The 16,666-nt window shown below is 40.1% G+C and overlaps 1 protein-coding gene across 2 annotated transcripts in view; it reads right to left on the reverse strand.

Moving 5' to 3' along the window:
- The window catches only part of MARCHF3 (membrane associated ring-CH-type finger 3), a 180,040-nt gene that overhangs the window by 94,767 nt on the left and 68,607 nt on the right, over nucleotides 1-16,666 (reverse strand). The window lies entirely within an intron of this gene.

Genomic DNA, 16,666 nt, shown 5'->3' on the forward strand with positions numbered 1-16,666 from the left:
TATGAGCACTCAGGCCCTCTGCCTACTTCTTGGACAGCATAATCTCTGAGGTTTTGATAGAGGAAGCCATGTAAGAGCACAATTTAGAAAGATGAGACTTCTGAAACCTTTAAGAATTAGTTCCTGCTGCAGATCTAAGAATGTATTCGGAGAAAACTTCCTTGAGCTTTATTTTCTTTAAATACATTAGTGAAATGGATGCAGAATATTAATGGACTTTGCAAGGTTTGGGGAAATAATACTAAACACACTTACTCTTCAAACTGGAAGTATTTAGTGGAAAGGATTTCTGTTGTGTGTACCAAATTTCCCTCCCACTATATAGTACCGTCAAACTGAGAGTAACCCAAACCTTTGTTTTCTTTAAACAACAAAAGAGAGTATTCCAAGCCAAAAGCAATAGAGTACTAAAGTATGAACAATATCAAATATGTCTGGAGTGAAACATGGCTTTTCATTTGCTGCTAGACATGTTCCTTTTAATTTTAGAAGAGAATACATTACTTGACTACTACAGCATTTAGAATCCCTATATTGGAGCAGTCACAAGGGTTTGGTGGTTGTGTGTGTGTGTGTGTGTGTGTGTGTGTGTGTGTGTGTGTAATATCTAAGACTGTTTCTGAATGGCACTTTCCACTTTTGTTAACAACTTCCTTTCTTAATATGTTAACCTGGTACATTGTGACTTTCTAATTTCAAGTTCCAATGTCCAGCTCCAGCTTGCTATGAGGACAACCCAGTGACCATGAAACCTGGTTCTACCGTCTAAATGTTTGTGCTTTTCAGGCTGAAAATTTGTAGACACAGATCAAATTCATATTTCAATACAAGTCTCTTAAAAGAACCTATACTCAATCTCTCCTTTTCTATCCTACTTTTTAAAATTCCTAGATATACAAGAACCTCTATGTTAAACAGAGGCCAAGCAAGGGGTTGTTCTTGCCAGGGGACAACTCCTTGTTAGGTCCTGTTGCATCTCAAGAATCAGGCAATACAACAAACAAGAGTTTTTTTCTTTCCCACAATAAATGTGATCTTAAAATGGAGAACCTAATTATTCCTTAAGCTGATTTCCCTCTTCCCAGTTGTTTCTTGTGCTGACAGTTAAGGTAATCTACCAAGGGTGGCTGAACAAAGAGATATATCTTCGCTGCATAAGGAGTGCAGGTACTCTCATATATTCAAGAACTAAAGGTTGGATATAATTTAGAAATTAGTTTGTTTGGATTTTATTTTCACTCAAGTAACTGATGACAATTTAAGCAAGATACACACACACACACACACACACACACATATACATATATACCTTATTTTATAATGAAGGACATTATTTACATACTGTACAATTCACTCAGAGTGAATTTAAGTACATTCGCAGAGTTGTACAACCATCACGAATGTAGATCTTAAACATTTTCACCACCCCAAAAGAAAAATGTTTCAGTCAGCTTTTTCACTGCTGTGACCAAAAGACCTGACAAGAATAATTTTAGAGCAGGAAAATTTTATTTGGGAGTCATAGTTTCAGAGGTGTCGGTGCACAAACAGCTCCATTCTTCAGGGCTCAAGGTGAGATAAAACATCATGGTGGAAAGGTGTAGCTCAGAACATGGCACCAAGTAGGAGAGAGAGAGAGCTCTCCTCACCACAGACGAAATATATGCCCCAAGGGCACACCCCATTGACCTACCTCCTCCAGTCACACTCTACCTGCCTATAGTTAACCATCTGGTTAATCCCGGTGGGAGGATTAATGCACTGAATAGGTTAAGACTCTCCTAACCCAATTGTCTCACCTCTGTGTTTTCTTGCATTGTCTCACACATGATCTTTTGGGGGGATACCTAATATCTCAACCATAACAAAACTGCATATCCCTCAGCAGTCACTCTTCACTCATTTGTCCCCCAGCCCCTGGTTCTAAGTAGATTAGAACCACTAATCTACTTTCTGTCTTCACGAATTTGCCTATTCTGGATATTTTGTATAAATGGTATCATACAATATGTGACCTTTTAGGTATGGTGTTTTTCACTCAGTATTGTGTTTTCAAGGTTCAACCGTGTTCATCTGTATTTAAATTAAGTGCCAAAGGAGATACACAAGGGCATTGTCTGAATGTGCCATAGGGCAGCGCCATTCTTCCTGTTTGCTTTCTCACCCACCCTCTTTGGACTATTTGCAGCATAGCTTGATGCATTTGGGCCAATGTCTCTTATCTCAAATTTTCACTTGCCAGGGGACAACTCCTTGTTAGGTCCTGTTGCATCTCAAGCTTCTGTGTACAAATTAACCTCACCATGTTCCCTCTCCAAACACAATATTCCTCTTCATTTACTCATTTTTGTTAACTGTAGAACCATCTGTCAACTAGAACTTTAAGGCATAGTCATTTTTACTTCATTCAAAACTAATTCATTCATCACTATGCTGGAATGATTGTGCTCTTCTGCCTCCAAAGAATGTCTTGCCTGCATTCTCAGAGATACTCCCTGACCCAGTCCCTCTTCATGTCTGCTCCTGTCTCTCCCTGTGTCAGTCCTCCTTCTACTATTGCTGACTCCTACACTGGATGAACTCCAGTGAAGGGCTCAGTCTTGAGGGCAAGTATGGGGAGGGAACCACAGGAGAGCCAGTAGTTTTGCTTGGATCCACATTAAGCCCCAATATGATGGGTGGAAAGTTAGGCTGTCCTATCAGGGCTGAAGAGTAAGCTGGCCTGCTCGCAGCTCTTTCCTAGGTGGCCTGGGTCCACTTGAAGAGGTTGTGTATTATTTTCAGACCACCCCTGACATGATTCTAAGGTAAAGCCCCAAGGTCTACCAGACTGCTAGAGCAGCATGGTGCAGTACGACAAGTGAGGGCTCTGAAGGGTCCAAGCTAGGTTTACCAAAGGCTAAATGTGATACCTGGTACACATTAACTCTACCTTCAATTTTCTCATCTGCAACATGGGATAAATACACTTTAACAGAAATGCTCTGGGTATTAATTCGGTCAGATATAAAATACAAAGTAGAGTGCTTGGCACATGAAAGGCACTTAGAGAGGGAGGGAAGGGTGAGAATTTTCTTTGTCACAGTTAATATGGCTGAATGACAACTGTTTTGTTTGTCTCTCACAAGGTCCCACATCAGGATGACTCCTTTGATGAAAGGGAAATGGCTCAGCTGGCTGAGCATACTTGGGACCTGACAACTAATCCTGGCACAGGTGCACAGACATCCTAACACCGTATGTTGTTTTAGTTTCTTCAAGGGTAAGAGGAGCTGAGGCGCAGGGAGGCAGTGTGGAGTCAGCTGTCTGCTCTTCGCTGTGCTCTGTCTTCCTGCTGCAGAAGAAGCTCTGGATTAAGAAGCATATGAAGGACTCACGTAGCTGCATGGCACATATACCACTCTGGCAGCTGCCATGGGCCCCAAAAAGGAGTTGGCTTTGGCTTCATAAAAAATCTGCTTACTTTTGAGTTATTGAAGGGACAAATAATCTCTTCTGAAAAGTTAGCTTCAGAAGGGAAAGGAAGTGAAGGGGTGGGAAAGCAAGGGATCTGATGGTACCCTCCATCCCTATCTGAGGATGGGAACAAGCTAGATCTCTGCCCTTGACCAGGCTCTGCTGTGAGTCAATAAGGCCACAGTCTGGTCACCTCCTTAGCATAGGATCCTGTATCAGACTCTGACTTAGAGAAGGGATCTAAATATGGCAAGGCTGGAATTCTCTCCCTTGGATATCAGCAAAGGCTATCGGAAGTGTCAGCAGGCTCAGAATGCAGACCTCGCTGGCAGCTAACTTTGGATTGGAACAGCAGTTTGGTGGGGGCCCCAAATCCACTCTTGCTGCCAACTTATGATTTATGATGCTGGGCTCAGTCCACTGAAGCTCATAGGGCCAAAGAGCCAGATTCCTCTGCTCACTTTCTCACTGCACCCTTCCTGCGCCCAGATGCAAATCAGAGGGAGCACAAGATTCTCTCAGAAAAGGACCCAAGCAGAGCAAAGACCCAAACCAAAAGAAACCACTGAAAGTCTGTACTCCTGTACCTTTTTTAAAAATCTTCAGTTTCCTTCATTTTTTCATATTTAATCAGTGTTGACTATTCCTCCCTCCCAACTGTAGCACTGAGAAATTAACTACAGAATGTAGAAACTACTATCAAAGGACTACTGGAGAGAGCAGTTGTTAGTTCAGGTTGGAGCAAGGCAAACTGTCTTATGGTCTCAGCTAGCTCTTGGCTGGGGTGGAGGGACAGTATCTAATGCTGAAGTGGGATCTTGCAATTGTAGGGAGCTGAGAGCAAAGATAATGCCAGGACTTCTCAGGGGATGGGAATGCTACTGGTTTTTTGAGACACACATTGCCTCAGAAGGTAATGGCTCTGAAAGGACAATGGCTCTGGAATGAGCCAGGTGTACTGATGAGGGGTTAGGAGTTGAAAAAAGCTTCTAGTGATACTCTATATCCAGAAAAGAAACTAGGGTAAACCAATATAGAGTGGGTGCTTAGGAAATAAGAAAGAAACACCTTCTACAACAGGTCAGCAGGATGTAGAAAGGAATAAGGGAAGACAGGCAGGTTAGGTCCAGTAGAGGGGACAGAATCCTGGAGAAAGACTAGAGGAGGCACAACCGTGCAGATCAGATGAGGTGAGGGGGACAGGGGAATCAGCAGGAAATAGGCTGCTGCTCTACAGCTTGGAATCACTGTCAGAGCCCAGCCCAGGACTCAAGAAGAGCTGGTCAGCAGGGGCTTCCAGAGTAGGGTCTCTGAGAGAAGCCATGCTTCTTCAACGTTCTTGGGTCATGGATCCCTTTTAGGATCTGAGGAAAACTACAGAGCCACTCAACAAGAAAATTCACCAATGATCACATAATTCCACCTTTTACTTCTGGGGATTTACAGGTTCCCAAAAGCCAGGGCACAAACCCAAGGTTATGAACCCAGGCCTGGAGGATGTGTCTATGCTCAAAAAGAAGAGGAGTGATAACAGGAAATACTTTAAGGATTGTTTAATCCTTTAAACCTCTGGCAAACTAAGTGGAATAATATGAAGCCTGGCCTGAAACCGGTGTGAATAATACATAATTTGCAGCAAGATTAGTTAGGCACTTAAGCTGACAGTGTGGGCCTGATTCCAGGGGAAAGGTGGGGGCTGGGAGGGCAGCAGGGAGGTCTCAGAGGCAGCCCTGGAAGAAAAGAGGAATACAGTAAAATTGAAACACCAAAGATGGGGAGCGACGGTAAGAAAACTGTGCCCCTGATCACGGCAGAAGAGCGACGGAGGGCCCTGATGATGGGACTCTGCTTTTGGGAACTACTCTTAGTTTTTGTAGCATGTATTTTGTAGTAGATTAAGGCATATGACATTTCTCAACGGAAAGGTGTATATACAAAAAATATATACTGAAATGATGCCTCTCTCTCTCTCTGTCTCTTTCTCAATGTAGGCGTTGTTACATTTCATCTAGTCATTTAATTAACCACAACTTGATTCTTGAAAAGATGCAACTTAGGAGGTAAGAGTGGGAGAGAGGAACAGCTATATGTGCTATTAGTGAATTATGCAATTGATTTTATTTGGTGTTTTTGTATTAATTTAGAGCATGTATGTCTTTCTTGGTATGGATTTTTTTTTTTTTTTTTTTTTTTTTTTCAGTACTGGGGAGTGAACCCAGGGCTCTGCACAGGCTAGGCAGGTACTCTGCGGATGAGTTACATCCCCAGTCCTGTACGGATGAGTTTTCAGGAGTGATGGGAAAGCTCTGGTTCTGAAAATACACAGTACATTTTGATTCTTAAACACACTTTTGCTGGGAGAAAAACTGACCTTGGGAGCATTTTTCATGCCTGACTTGATTTGGTTCCTGGGTATGCAACATGCAAGAGACAGAGTAGGGTAGAATGATTGTCCAAGGAAACTTAGATTCTCACAAAAGAGATAGTTTAAATCATTAGCAGAACATGCCCTGCATGAGTCCACTGTCAACCTAGCTAATGGTACTAGGATTTACAAAAATATGCTCCTTGTCAAATGTTCCCCAAGGATATATACAGCATACACTGTAACATATGCAAAATAAAGAGCACAGAATTAGGAGTCAGAAGACCTGGAGTACATAGCAGACTTGAAACTAAGGTGTATGACCTCAGGCAAATTATTGGACATTTCAGACACAGCCCAAGTCTCCTACCTACAAAATGGGATTAAATATGCCTGCCACCTCCCTTCTCACAAGCAGCCATCAAATGTGAGCAGCAGAGGATGTAGCTCAATGGTAGAGCACTTGTCTAGCATGTGCAAGACCCTGGGTTCAATCCTCAGCATCCCTGCAAATAAATAAATAAATAAATAAATAAATAAATAAATAAATAAACCCCAAAGAACAAAAAATGTGAGCAGTAAATGAAATAAACATTCAAAACTTCTAAAGTACCATATTAAATTATGCCATTATTATACAAAGCTAAAGAATTTTTAGAGAACTTAGATGTATTAACAAAACATTTGAGTGCCTAATTTGAACACAGTATTGCTCTAGAAAATAAGCCCCTTGAATATCTGTTTACTTTACAATCAAACTCATATTATGAAGATTTTTAAAAATATTTCAAATTGGGTAGACTTAGGTCCAAAAAAAAAAAAAGGAAAGAAACCAGTTCCACTTATTTAGGTTATAGCAAATAAAATGAATATGTAAAAAAATATCAAACAATTACAATGCAATAAATGTCTAAGAATCAACACTGTTGAGCTTTTCTGGAGTACATATAAAGCAAGTAAATTTTTAATCTCAAGAAGACTGTTGACCCATGCCTGTGTTTGGAAGGGGCACCTGATAAACAACTGGGTTCTCTTTAACAACTGAACTTGGTTTTATTAGAAGTAGAATGAGTACAAGCCTCAGTCTCCCTATACTCTTATACAATCATACTAAAGGGGAAGGATGTCACACTGAAGAAACTGGAAGAAGAACATCAGGAAAAGAAGAGAGAGTAAACAAAATTCTGCAGGTCAGGAAGAGGACAGCATTTAGAGTAGATGATGGTTAGTTTTACGTGTCACATGGGCTGGGCTATGGTGCCCAGGTGTTTTTAGTTAAGACACTAGCCTGAATGTTGAGTGAGGTATAGGTGGAGGAAGATTATCATCACTATCAGCTGTCTTCAAGTTGAGCCGACTACCCTCACCCAATCAGCTGAGGCCCAAAGGGCCAAAACTGAGGTTTCCTGGGGAAGGAATTCTGCCTGAAGCCTGCAGCATAGAAAACAAGAATTACTAATCAATGGGTTAAAAATTTCAGTCAAACAACATGAATATTTCCTAGAGATCTGCTGCGTAGTATTGTACCTATAACTACATAACAGTAATGTTTGGTGTACTGAAAAATTTGTCAAGAAGGTAGATCTCATGTTGTGTTTTTGCAATAATACTAATACTAATACTAATACTAATTTGAAATAGAAATCCTGCCTGCTGTCCAGTCTGCTTGCCTGCCCTAGGGCATCAGGACCCGAAACTGCAACATCAACTCTTATCTGAAATTGTGTCACATCTGCCCACCCAGTGGATCTTGAGCTACCCAGCACCCACTACCAGGTAAACTGGAAACAAATATTTTTCTCACTGTCTCTTTCTTTCTGTTTTTCTGCCTCTCCCATTTTGTCTCTCTGTGGAGAAAACTGACTGGCACTGAAGAGTATATAAAGACCTCAAATACTCAGGAAAAAACTGGGAAGGTGGGAGGGTGAGAGTAAGCTGCTTGGCCAAGTTCCCCTAAAATCCCAACACTGCCTGCAGCAATGGGGACTGGGATTTCAAAGAGAGAGGGGACTTGAAGGCTGTCTGAGGTTCACTGGCCTGGGGCGCCCCCCCTATCTCCTCCCCCAACTCTGGCCTTAGTTGCCTTAGGTCCCTGCACTATGATGGGAACCCATATGCACTTGTGGCAGAAATATCAGAGAACTCTTTATCTACAAAGAAATTTAAAAACTGCTTGGAAATTGTACTGTAGGTAAGACATTAATATCAGGGGAAGCTGGGTGAGGGATATACAAAAACTCTATTACTTTTGTAACTTGTCTCCATGTCTAAAATTAGATCAAAATAAAAAGTGAAAACTGGAGAGAATTAGGAGGGCAGAAAATGTGCCTACACTCTATAGTAAAGCACCCTCTCCTTGACATCTGCCCTGCCCCCCACACCACGTAAACCTCTGACTAAAATCCAGCCTACTCTCTGTTGATCCTAAAGCGAAACCACCAGGAGACAGCCCCCCACACCTATCAAGGTTCCACAAAGACTTCCTATTCATGGGCAGCAATAACAGGAAATCAGATCTACATATAGAACAGCAGGGGAAATCCACACCATCTATTAAGAAAAATAAGACTCAGCCCTTTGTTCTTAAATATGGATGGATAACAAAAGTTCACTACCCATATTTAAAAACAAAATGCAAGCCTCAAAGAGAAAAGTCAAGTAATTAAACATGACATCTGACTCTTAAAGAAACAGACAATTTGAGAAAACATGAAAAGTTTAAAGAGAACTCGGGCTCCACTTTCACAGGGATTATTAATATTTTCATCTAATAGACTGGAGAGTCGAGAGACATTACCTGAATCCACAGGACAAATAACTGAGGCTTAAAACTATTATTTTAAGATACCAAGATCATCAGTAGAATGATTAAGATAACAACTAGCAACTTAGGGACAAGGGTAATGTAAGTGATTGAAGAGCAAAAAGGCAACAGCATGTAAGATTACTATTAGTATTATCAACCCATCAAGCCAGTCACTACCTGAGCATCTGCTCCCAAAAGAAATTTTGTCCTGGGAAAGGGAACCGTGATTTTTCATTCTAAGCATTTGTGTGCTTATAATTTTATTTCTTAACCTATGCTTATGTTTTCACAAAAAATTAAAAGGAAGAGAAATTTCTTCAAAAAACATTCTAACAGGTATGAAAGAGGAGATTTTTAAATGTAGGTAACTCTCACAGATAATACCAACACTTGATGGAAGAAGGAAAACATCTATAATGATAGAATTAAAGGGGAATAATTTCAAATGCAGATTTAGGGGCTCTAGCAGCAGGAAAATTTGGAAATTTCTACACTGACCTCTTTGTCAGAAAGCAAAGAAATATTTTTTAAAGAGGAAAATTAATCAACAATTTAGTTGCGCTCCTCTTTCCTCTTGATGCCTCTTGATGCGGCAATCTCATCAGCGTTATGAGTGCCAGTTAACTGTAAATCTAAATGCAAAAATGGACCAATAACTTTACAAGCTGGGGCACAGATTCATCTTGATGTCTTCCTTTGGCTGAGTGAGATTTGTGGAGTGTTCAGTTCTGTGATCTAGCAAACCATAAATTGTAAGGCTTGTAGAAAAAGGGACTGTTTCACTGATAGTAGTAATATGAATAAATTAATTATATGCTTAATGCACATCAAGATAATTATGAACAGCTTCCTATTATATTACGCACTGATCCTCAGTGTCTTCTGCAATCATATCAACTTGCCTTTATTAAGAAGTGGCATGCAGGCTTCTTTCATTATTGCATTTCTCCTCCCTGCATCCATTATCACTGTATTCTTTTCCTTGGCAACTGTATTCCTGAACCTGATCAAATGTCTGGCTTTCTGAACTCTTCATATGCCTAGCAGGGATGCTCAAAGATACTTCGATTCACTTAAACCACCTTTCTGAATTGATCTACAGGGTCTGTCAACTGAGTCTTTGTCAGGCCATGTGGAATATACAAAGTTGAACAATTTACTTGGGCTGCACACACTAGTAGTCTGGGAAAATAATTTACTGGGCAATAAAAGGGAAAGACATCCTGTGGGCTTGGCTAATGCCGAGTGAACAGTTACAAAACTGCTGGGTGCTTGGGGGTATTTGGTACCTGTGATTGTTTTCCCCCAGCTTCTCTTTGCTCTCCCATTCTGACAACTCAGCTCTAAAAAGTTCACCTGCAGTCAAATCTGTAGCTGGAAACAAAACAAACTTCTTCATCTCAAGACCACAGGATATCAGACTTCTGAGTCTTTACCACCCTATCCAAAGTGACATTCATAAGAAGAATGTCAATCAGCCTGCAACACAAGCACTCCCTGATGATGCTGCAAACCCTTCCCAAGGCTCCTAGAAGGCAGCCCGGGGAAGGGGAGCAGGAGCACTGTGACCGATAGGCAGGCGCCTGAACGGACATTCCCCTGAAGCAAAGTCACACAGAAAATAATCATTTTCCGTTTGTTTTCTCATCTGCTTCCTATTTTGTTAAAGTGGAGTTCTGAGTGAAATACAAAAACTCCACTGGGTTTCTCGTGCCCTTGGCTGAATGTTTTCCTTAGTCAGGATCCTTTAGTTAATTCCTGCTTAAACGCTGTGAGTTACTGCTTCCTGGAGGTTACTGCCCAGATTTCCAGGCGGGGGTGCTGATACAGTTACTGTAGTACTCTGAAGGTTACCAAGGGACATCAGAGGTCCTCAAGTCACTGATTCTTTTTTCTTCCTGTTTTTGACAGCCATCCAATTGGATTCTAAAGCAGATCGCCATGACCCATAACAGGCCACAGGCAGATGAAGTCTTCACCACATAGCCTTTGCACTGCTTTCTCTGTTCAGTACAAAAGATGCTGACTGCAGCAATAGCCAGGCAGCACACAGACACATCCCTTCGGAATTAGGGCCAAAGTTCCAAGGCCAGGTGTAGAAGCCAAGTCTATAATCCCCTATTTCAACCACATGAAATCTAGATGATAAGAAGCCTTTCAAGCAAAGCATCTCCAATGGTCAGAATCTGAAAACAGATGAGAAGCCAAAGGAAGCAGCTACTGCGCAATTGAGAATTTGAACAAAACTTGGAAATACTAAGTAAAGATATGTCCATCTTCAGGTTTCCAATACACAACATTATCAGATGCCATCAACACTGGGTGTTGCCTGAAGGGCCTGGGAAATCACTATGTGGCCCAGTAGATTTTCTGAGCTTATCAGCAAAGCTGCTCTAATCTCCCCTGAATATCAGGGCAGACACTTGCCAAGCAGTCAAACACTCACTTTAATCATTTTCAGGCAAGAAAAGAAATATTTCTGTATATAAACAAAAAGCTTAACCCATTGAGATGGGGTCTACATCTCTATTACACACCTCTCCCTTCTTCTAAATCACCTGCAGTCGAGGCAGAACAACCCAATCAAAACCTTTAAGTGACTTTCAATCTACCTAAAGCATGTAATCCTATTGAAAGGATCTAAAATGGTGTAGATGTAACCTTAATTCTAGACCTTTAAGTTCTCATGAATATTGTAGGAATGCAAAATAGTTCAGCAATTTGGAAAATGATTCAACAGTTTCTTACAAGAGTTGAACATACATCTGTCATTCTACCCAGTAATCTCATGGTTTGGTACATAGGTATAAGAAATGAAAACATAAGTTCACACAAAAAATAGTGTATGAATATTTATAGTGGCTTTATTCATAATGATCCAAATAGAAAACAATTCAAATGGAAGCAACTGCTTGAAATCAAACAAAAATTAAACTGGTGATCAAATCAATCAAGATACACCAAGAAATACTACTCAGCATAAAAAAGCAACTAATTAGGGACATATACATCAATATGAACAGATCTCAAATGGCTATATATTTTTATTCCATTTATGTGACATACTGAAAAAGATAAAACTAGAGGTCCAGGAATCAGTTCAGTGGTAGGCAGAGGCTGAGGGTGGAGGAACAGCTGACTACAAAAGGACATGAGAGAATTTTGGGGGGTGAGGGCACTGTTCCATGACTGTGGTGGTAGTTACATGACTATATGTCTTTGTCAAAATGCATAGCACTGTACTCTACAAAATTTTACAATAGGTAAGTTGTATCTCAAAAACCCTAACTTAAAAGCAAAATCTCTGTGTAAAATATTCCATGTAAGAAACAGATTTGGGGCTGGTGTGATGGTACACACTTGTAATCCCAGCCACTGGGGAGGCTGAGGTAGGAGGAATGTAAGTTCGAGGTTGCTTGTTCAAGGCCACAGGCTCAAAGCCAGCCCTGACAACTTAGCAAGACCCTGTCTCAAAAAATTTAAATGGGTTGGTGTAGTTTATTGTCAGAGTGACCCTGGATTCAATCTCTAATACTTAAAACAAAAAGGGGAGGGGGGGAGGGAGGGAGGAAGGAAGGAAGGAAGGAAGGAAGGAAGGAAGGAAGGAAGGAAGGAAGGGTCTTTGAAGACCAGATTAACTTCCCAACTCTTTCAAGACCTGGAGGCTTTCTCCTGGGCTCGGTCTGGCAACACTCCATAAACACATGCCCTTTTACTTCTGGATACAATTAAAAAAAAAAAAAAAAACCCACTAATATGCAAATCAGTTGCACCAGTATATCAGTATGATATTTGAGGTTTTCAAGCCTGTTCTTCATGAGAGCTTCTAACATTCTGATATTAAGGAGCCACTGGGTTTGCAGGTGTTCCTGCCTAGAGTTCTAACTGCCTGGATACCACTGGTGTCATAATCATGGAGTCAAAAATTATTTCAGACTGAGTATCCAAGGCTGTCAAGTGTGTTTCCTATGATGAAGCAAATTAATCTTATTATTCTGACTGGACATAATACAAAGAAAGGGGCCTTCCTTAATACAGTGATATTTTCATAGATTATTTCTATAAAATTATTTTTTGGCAGAAAAAATATTCAGGTTTTAGACATTCAAAGTTTTTAGTTTAATATTCCATTGGATGCTGTTATGGTCTGAATCTAGAATATCTTTCAAAGGTGTATATGTCGAAGACTTGGTCCCCAACATTTAGTGTTTGGAGCTTTGTTTAGAAGTGAAGCTTTGGGGAAAGGTGACCAGATCACGAGGGCTCTGACCTCATCACTGATGGATTCATAATTGGAGGACATTATTGGAGGGTGGTGAAAAGTGTAGGAGGCAGAACTTAGTTGGAGGAAGTAGGTCACTGGGGGTGTGCCAGAAGAATATTTCCCCAGATCCTCCCCACCCCCTGCTTCCTGGCTGCCTTGCCCTTTCCTTCACCATGCACTTCTGTCATGATATTCTACCCCACCTCAGGTTCAAAGCAATGGAGCCAGCTGACCATGGACATGGTTTCCTCTGAAACCAAGAGCCAAAATAAATCTTTCCTTCTCTAAGTCATTTATCTCAGGTATTTTGTCACAGCAACAGAAATCTGACTAACACAGATGCCAAGACCACAATATACCACCTCCAGTTTGAATGACTGTGACATGAAACTAATACCTCTAGTGGAAGGCAGTGTGTGCTGTGTTATAAGCAGAGGCATAAATATACTGCTCAGTCAGCAAGGAGGGGAAATTGGAACAATCTGGGAAGATGGAATTTAAGCTGGGTCCTTGAAGGATGAATAAGATGTGAGACTCCAGATATTCCGGGTTGAGGGACTACTTTGCATACTTTGAGTTCAGATTTATTTACATCAGTCACTATTTGCTAGTATGGTAAAGCCTAAAAGTCACAGGCACTTAATTTTTTCATTTATTTACTTATTTTTTCAATTTGAATGTCTTCAGGCCTCAGGCCCCTCCAGTTTTCCATAAGTCCACTGTATCCTAAGAGAAGCACTAGGGAGGGAATGAAAATAGTTCTGAATGTTGTAGCATGGTCACAATGCCTGCAGAATAGAACCAATCATCTGACTTGGTAATTAAGAAATCACTAAGCAGCTCTGACAGGAAAAATTATTTTAGCAGATAGGGGGCAGGGGATCTGATGAGAGTGGGTTGGTGAGGTCCTCTTACTTGCTACAGCTTCACATATTTAAGTCACCACCTGGTCCATTAAGGCACTGATGTGGCCAAGTACCAGATTATAGAAGTTGAGTGTGAGAAAGAACAGGAAAGGAAGAAGAAGCCACACTAGATGCAGGCTTTAAGAGAGGCTGTAGCACTAGCTGTTCTCCAGCGGGGTATGTGTTCAGGATCTTAAATTCCCTCAGGGAGTGGTATTGACAAAAAGTACTAATAATGTATGCAGGAAAACTACTGCTGCAGTATTATCATTCCTAATGAAAAACTGGAAATCAGCTATATGTTCATCAACAGAGAATTGCTTAAATCAATAATTGATGATTTGTACAATGGCATATAACGAAGTCAGTAAGAAAAATAAATGTGAAGAGAAAGATCTCTATAATAAATTAAATTATTTAAAAATCAGTATAGAAGAGTATGTAAAATAGGCTCCTATACATATTTTCAACTGTACACAAACGTATGGAAGGACACATAAAAATTATTAATGATGGTAATATCTGGGGAGTGTAAAATGAGGGTAGGAAAAAGAAAACTCAACTGTTCAACTTATACCCTTTTGTAATTATTTACTTAATAAAAGCAATCCCACAGAATTTATTGTCATCTGTTATAACATAAGGGTAATCAAAACAATACGAACAAATTTTTGAAAACTACTCCCAACAAAGGGCACCTAAAAAAAAAAAAAAAACAAACAAACAAATCTGTGTTGTCTTCTTAACAATTTCTCACTTCATTGAACATTTCTAGTTGGAGACACTTTGTAGCAGAGTAATATCATTTCCTTTTAGCATGATCCGCCCCAGTTGTTTTCGGGACTTTGTTTTAGAATGAATCTCTCCTGCATCATCTAATATAAGTTCATGTACTCATTAAAAACAATAATTCAACCCTCTATCTGCATATTCACTTGTTCATAGAGCCCACCTGCATCCTGCATCTATTTTATAAATATCTGAAAATGAGGCCAATGGGTTATACCAACACCTTCTGTACTTTGGGCCCTGGCTATAAAATATACCATTGTGGAATCTCACAAAGATCATACTGATCAGAGCTTGTTTATTTTTAACCACTGCAGATGATGATGATGGTGATGATGATGATGATGATGACCACATTAAATATTAAAGAGTACTTCCTGGGGTTGGCCTAATATATAGTATAAAAACAGTGGCTACTGTTCTAAAAGGACCAATGAGCACTAGAAGTTAAATTTAGCAATTATTGAAAAAGTTTAACTTAATAGGCAGTTATGAAATATTATTGTCCAATCTTCTAGCAGTGGACAATAGAGCATAGCAACAAAATAAGACAAAGAGAAAGTCAGCAGATGTGATATGAATTCCTATTTCCAGGCATGGGAAAGTCAAGCAGTCAGAGAAAACTTCTTGGTGGAGCTGAGGATTATGGTTTGGATTGATGAAGCAGAAGAAACAGAGTAAGCAACAAAATGAGAAGACAAGGGAAAAAAATAAAAACCAATATGGTGAGCTTTTCTCCTGACAAACAAGGCCAGTCAATGTGGTGAGAACTCATCTCGGAAGGGAGAGTGAAAGGCTGCCCCTTACTGTACTCCTGAACCATTCCAAGATACCCTCAGCACTGGCACTGATGTGACTGGGAGCCACTGACCCAGAATGGGGGCTAAGAAACTAGATATCTCAGTGTTAACCAGTGTGTACCAAGATCAGATTGGTGACAATGAGAGGCCTCTGAATGCATTAGCACTGCCCACAGCCAGGGAAATTTGTATAACTGAGATAGAAGAAAGAGACATCAACAAAAGCAAACTGAGTCAGCCCAGAAGATTAGGTACTTACAGTGTGATGTAAGCTTATTTTTTTTTCTCTTTTTAAGGATGGAATGCTTCTCATCCCCCTGAGTTTGGGGTCCAGTGGGTTGACCAAACTCAGTCTGCTTGACATATTCCTGGGAAGTTCTCTAAAGGTTCTGATTCTATCCAGCCTGGTATCTGAGGATGTGACTGTAAACATATAGGTGCTTGCCTTTTCTCAATTATGTTTCAGATCCAATTAGTACTGGAAGCAAGAAAGAACCCCAAAACCTGAATATATCAATCCCTCTCAACCAGAAAACAGGTACCTTTCCAAAGACTTTGAAGGCTAAACCTAAGCGAATCAAGACTCATGAACTTGACTTAATAATGGGTAAACACTAACTAAAGAATTCTCTTCCTTCCCCCATGCATGCCTGAATGTGTATAAATGTATTTTAAAACAAATCCTGATTTTTTTCTTTGCCAGAGATAGAAAGCTTTGCCATATATTTAAAATACTATTTGATGAGAGTTCAATCCTGAGAGTCTCCTTGAAAAACACTGCCCTCTTTTTACAAATGTTGAGAATGGAAGTAAGTCTTAAGATTAGAGAAAACCACTTCCCTAATCAATAGGCTTGCTGTCTCTCACCATCCCTGATACTGCAGAATAACCTATTCAGTTTATTTCTTTAAATTCCAAGTTTACCCAAGTTGACTGGATACTTTATCATTTTTTTAATAAGATTATCCTTTTTTTCAAATTTTTCCTCTCTTTTTCTCTTGAGAAATTATGTTAGGTCTGCAATAATTCTCTTTGTCCACTTGGTACATCTAGTCAACCCAGGCATGACTGCTACCACCCTTGGGGAATTAACTATTTGTGCTATAGTTTAAACAAAGGAAAGAAACACTGCCAGTTATTTTGGAAAAATGATCATAATAAATAATTCTGATTGTTTATCAGTAGAAAGAGAATATCGAAGCACTTTTATTATGAAAACCATTGGAGGCTATAGGCAGCCTAAGAACAACTGAGGAAATATTAGGAGAAAAAGAAAGGAAT

Source organism: Sciurus vulgaris (genome assembly GCF_902686455.1).
Source record: "Sciurus vulgaris genome assembly, chromosome: 6".
Taxonomy (NCBI): domain Eukaryota; kingdom Metazoa; phylum Chordata; class Mammalia; order Rodentia; family Sciuridae; genus Sciurus; species Sciurus vulgaris.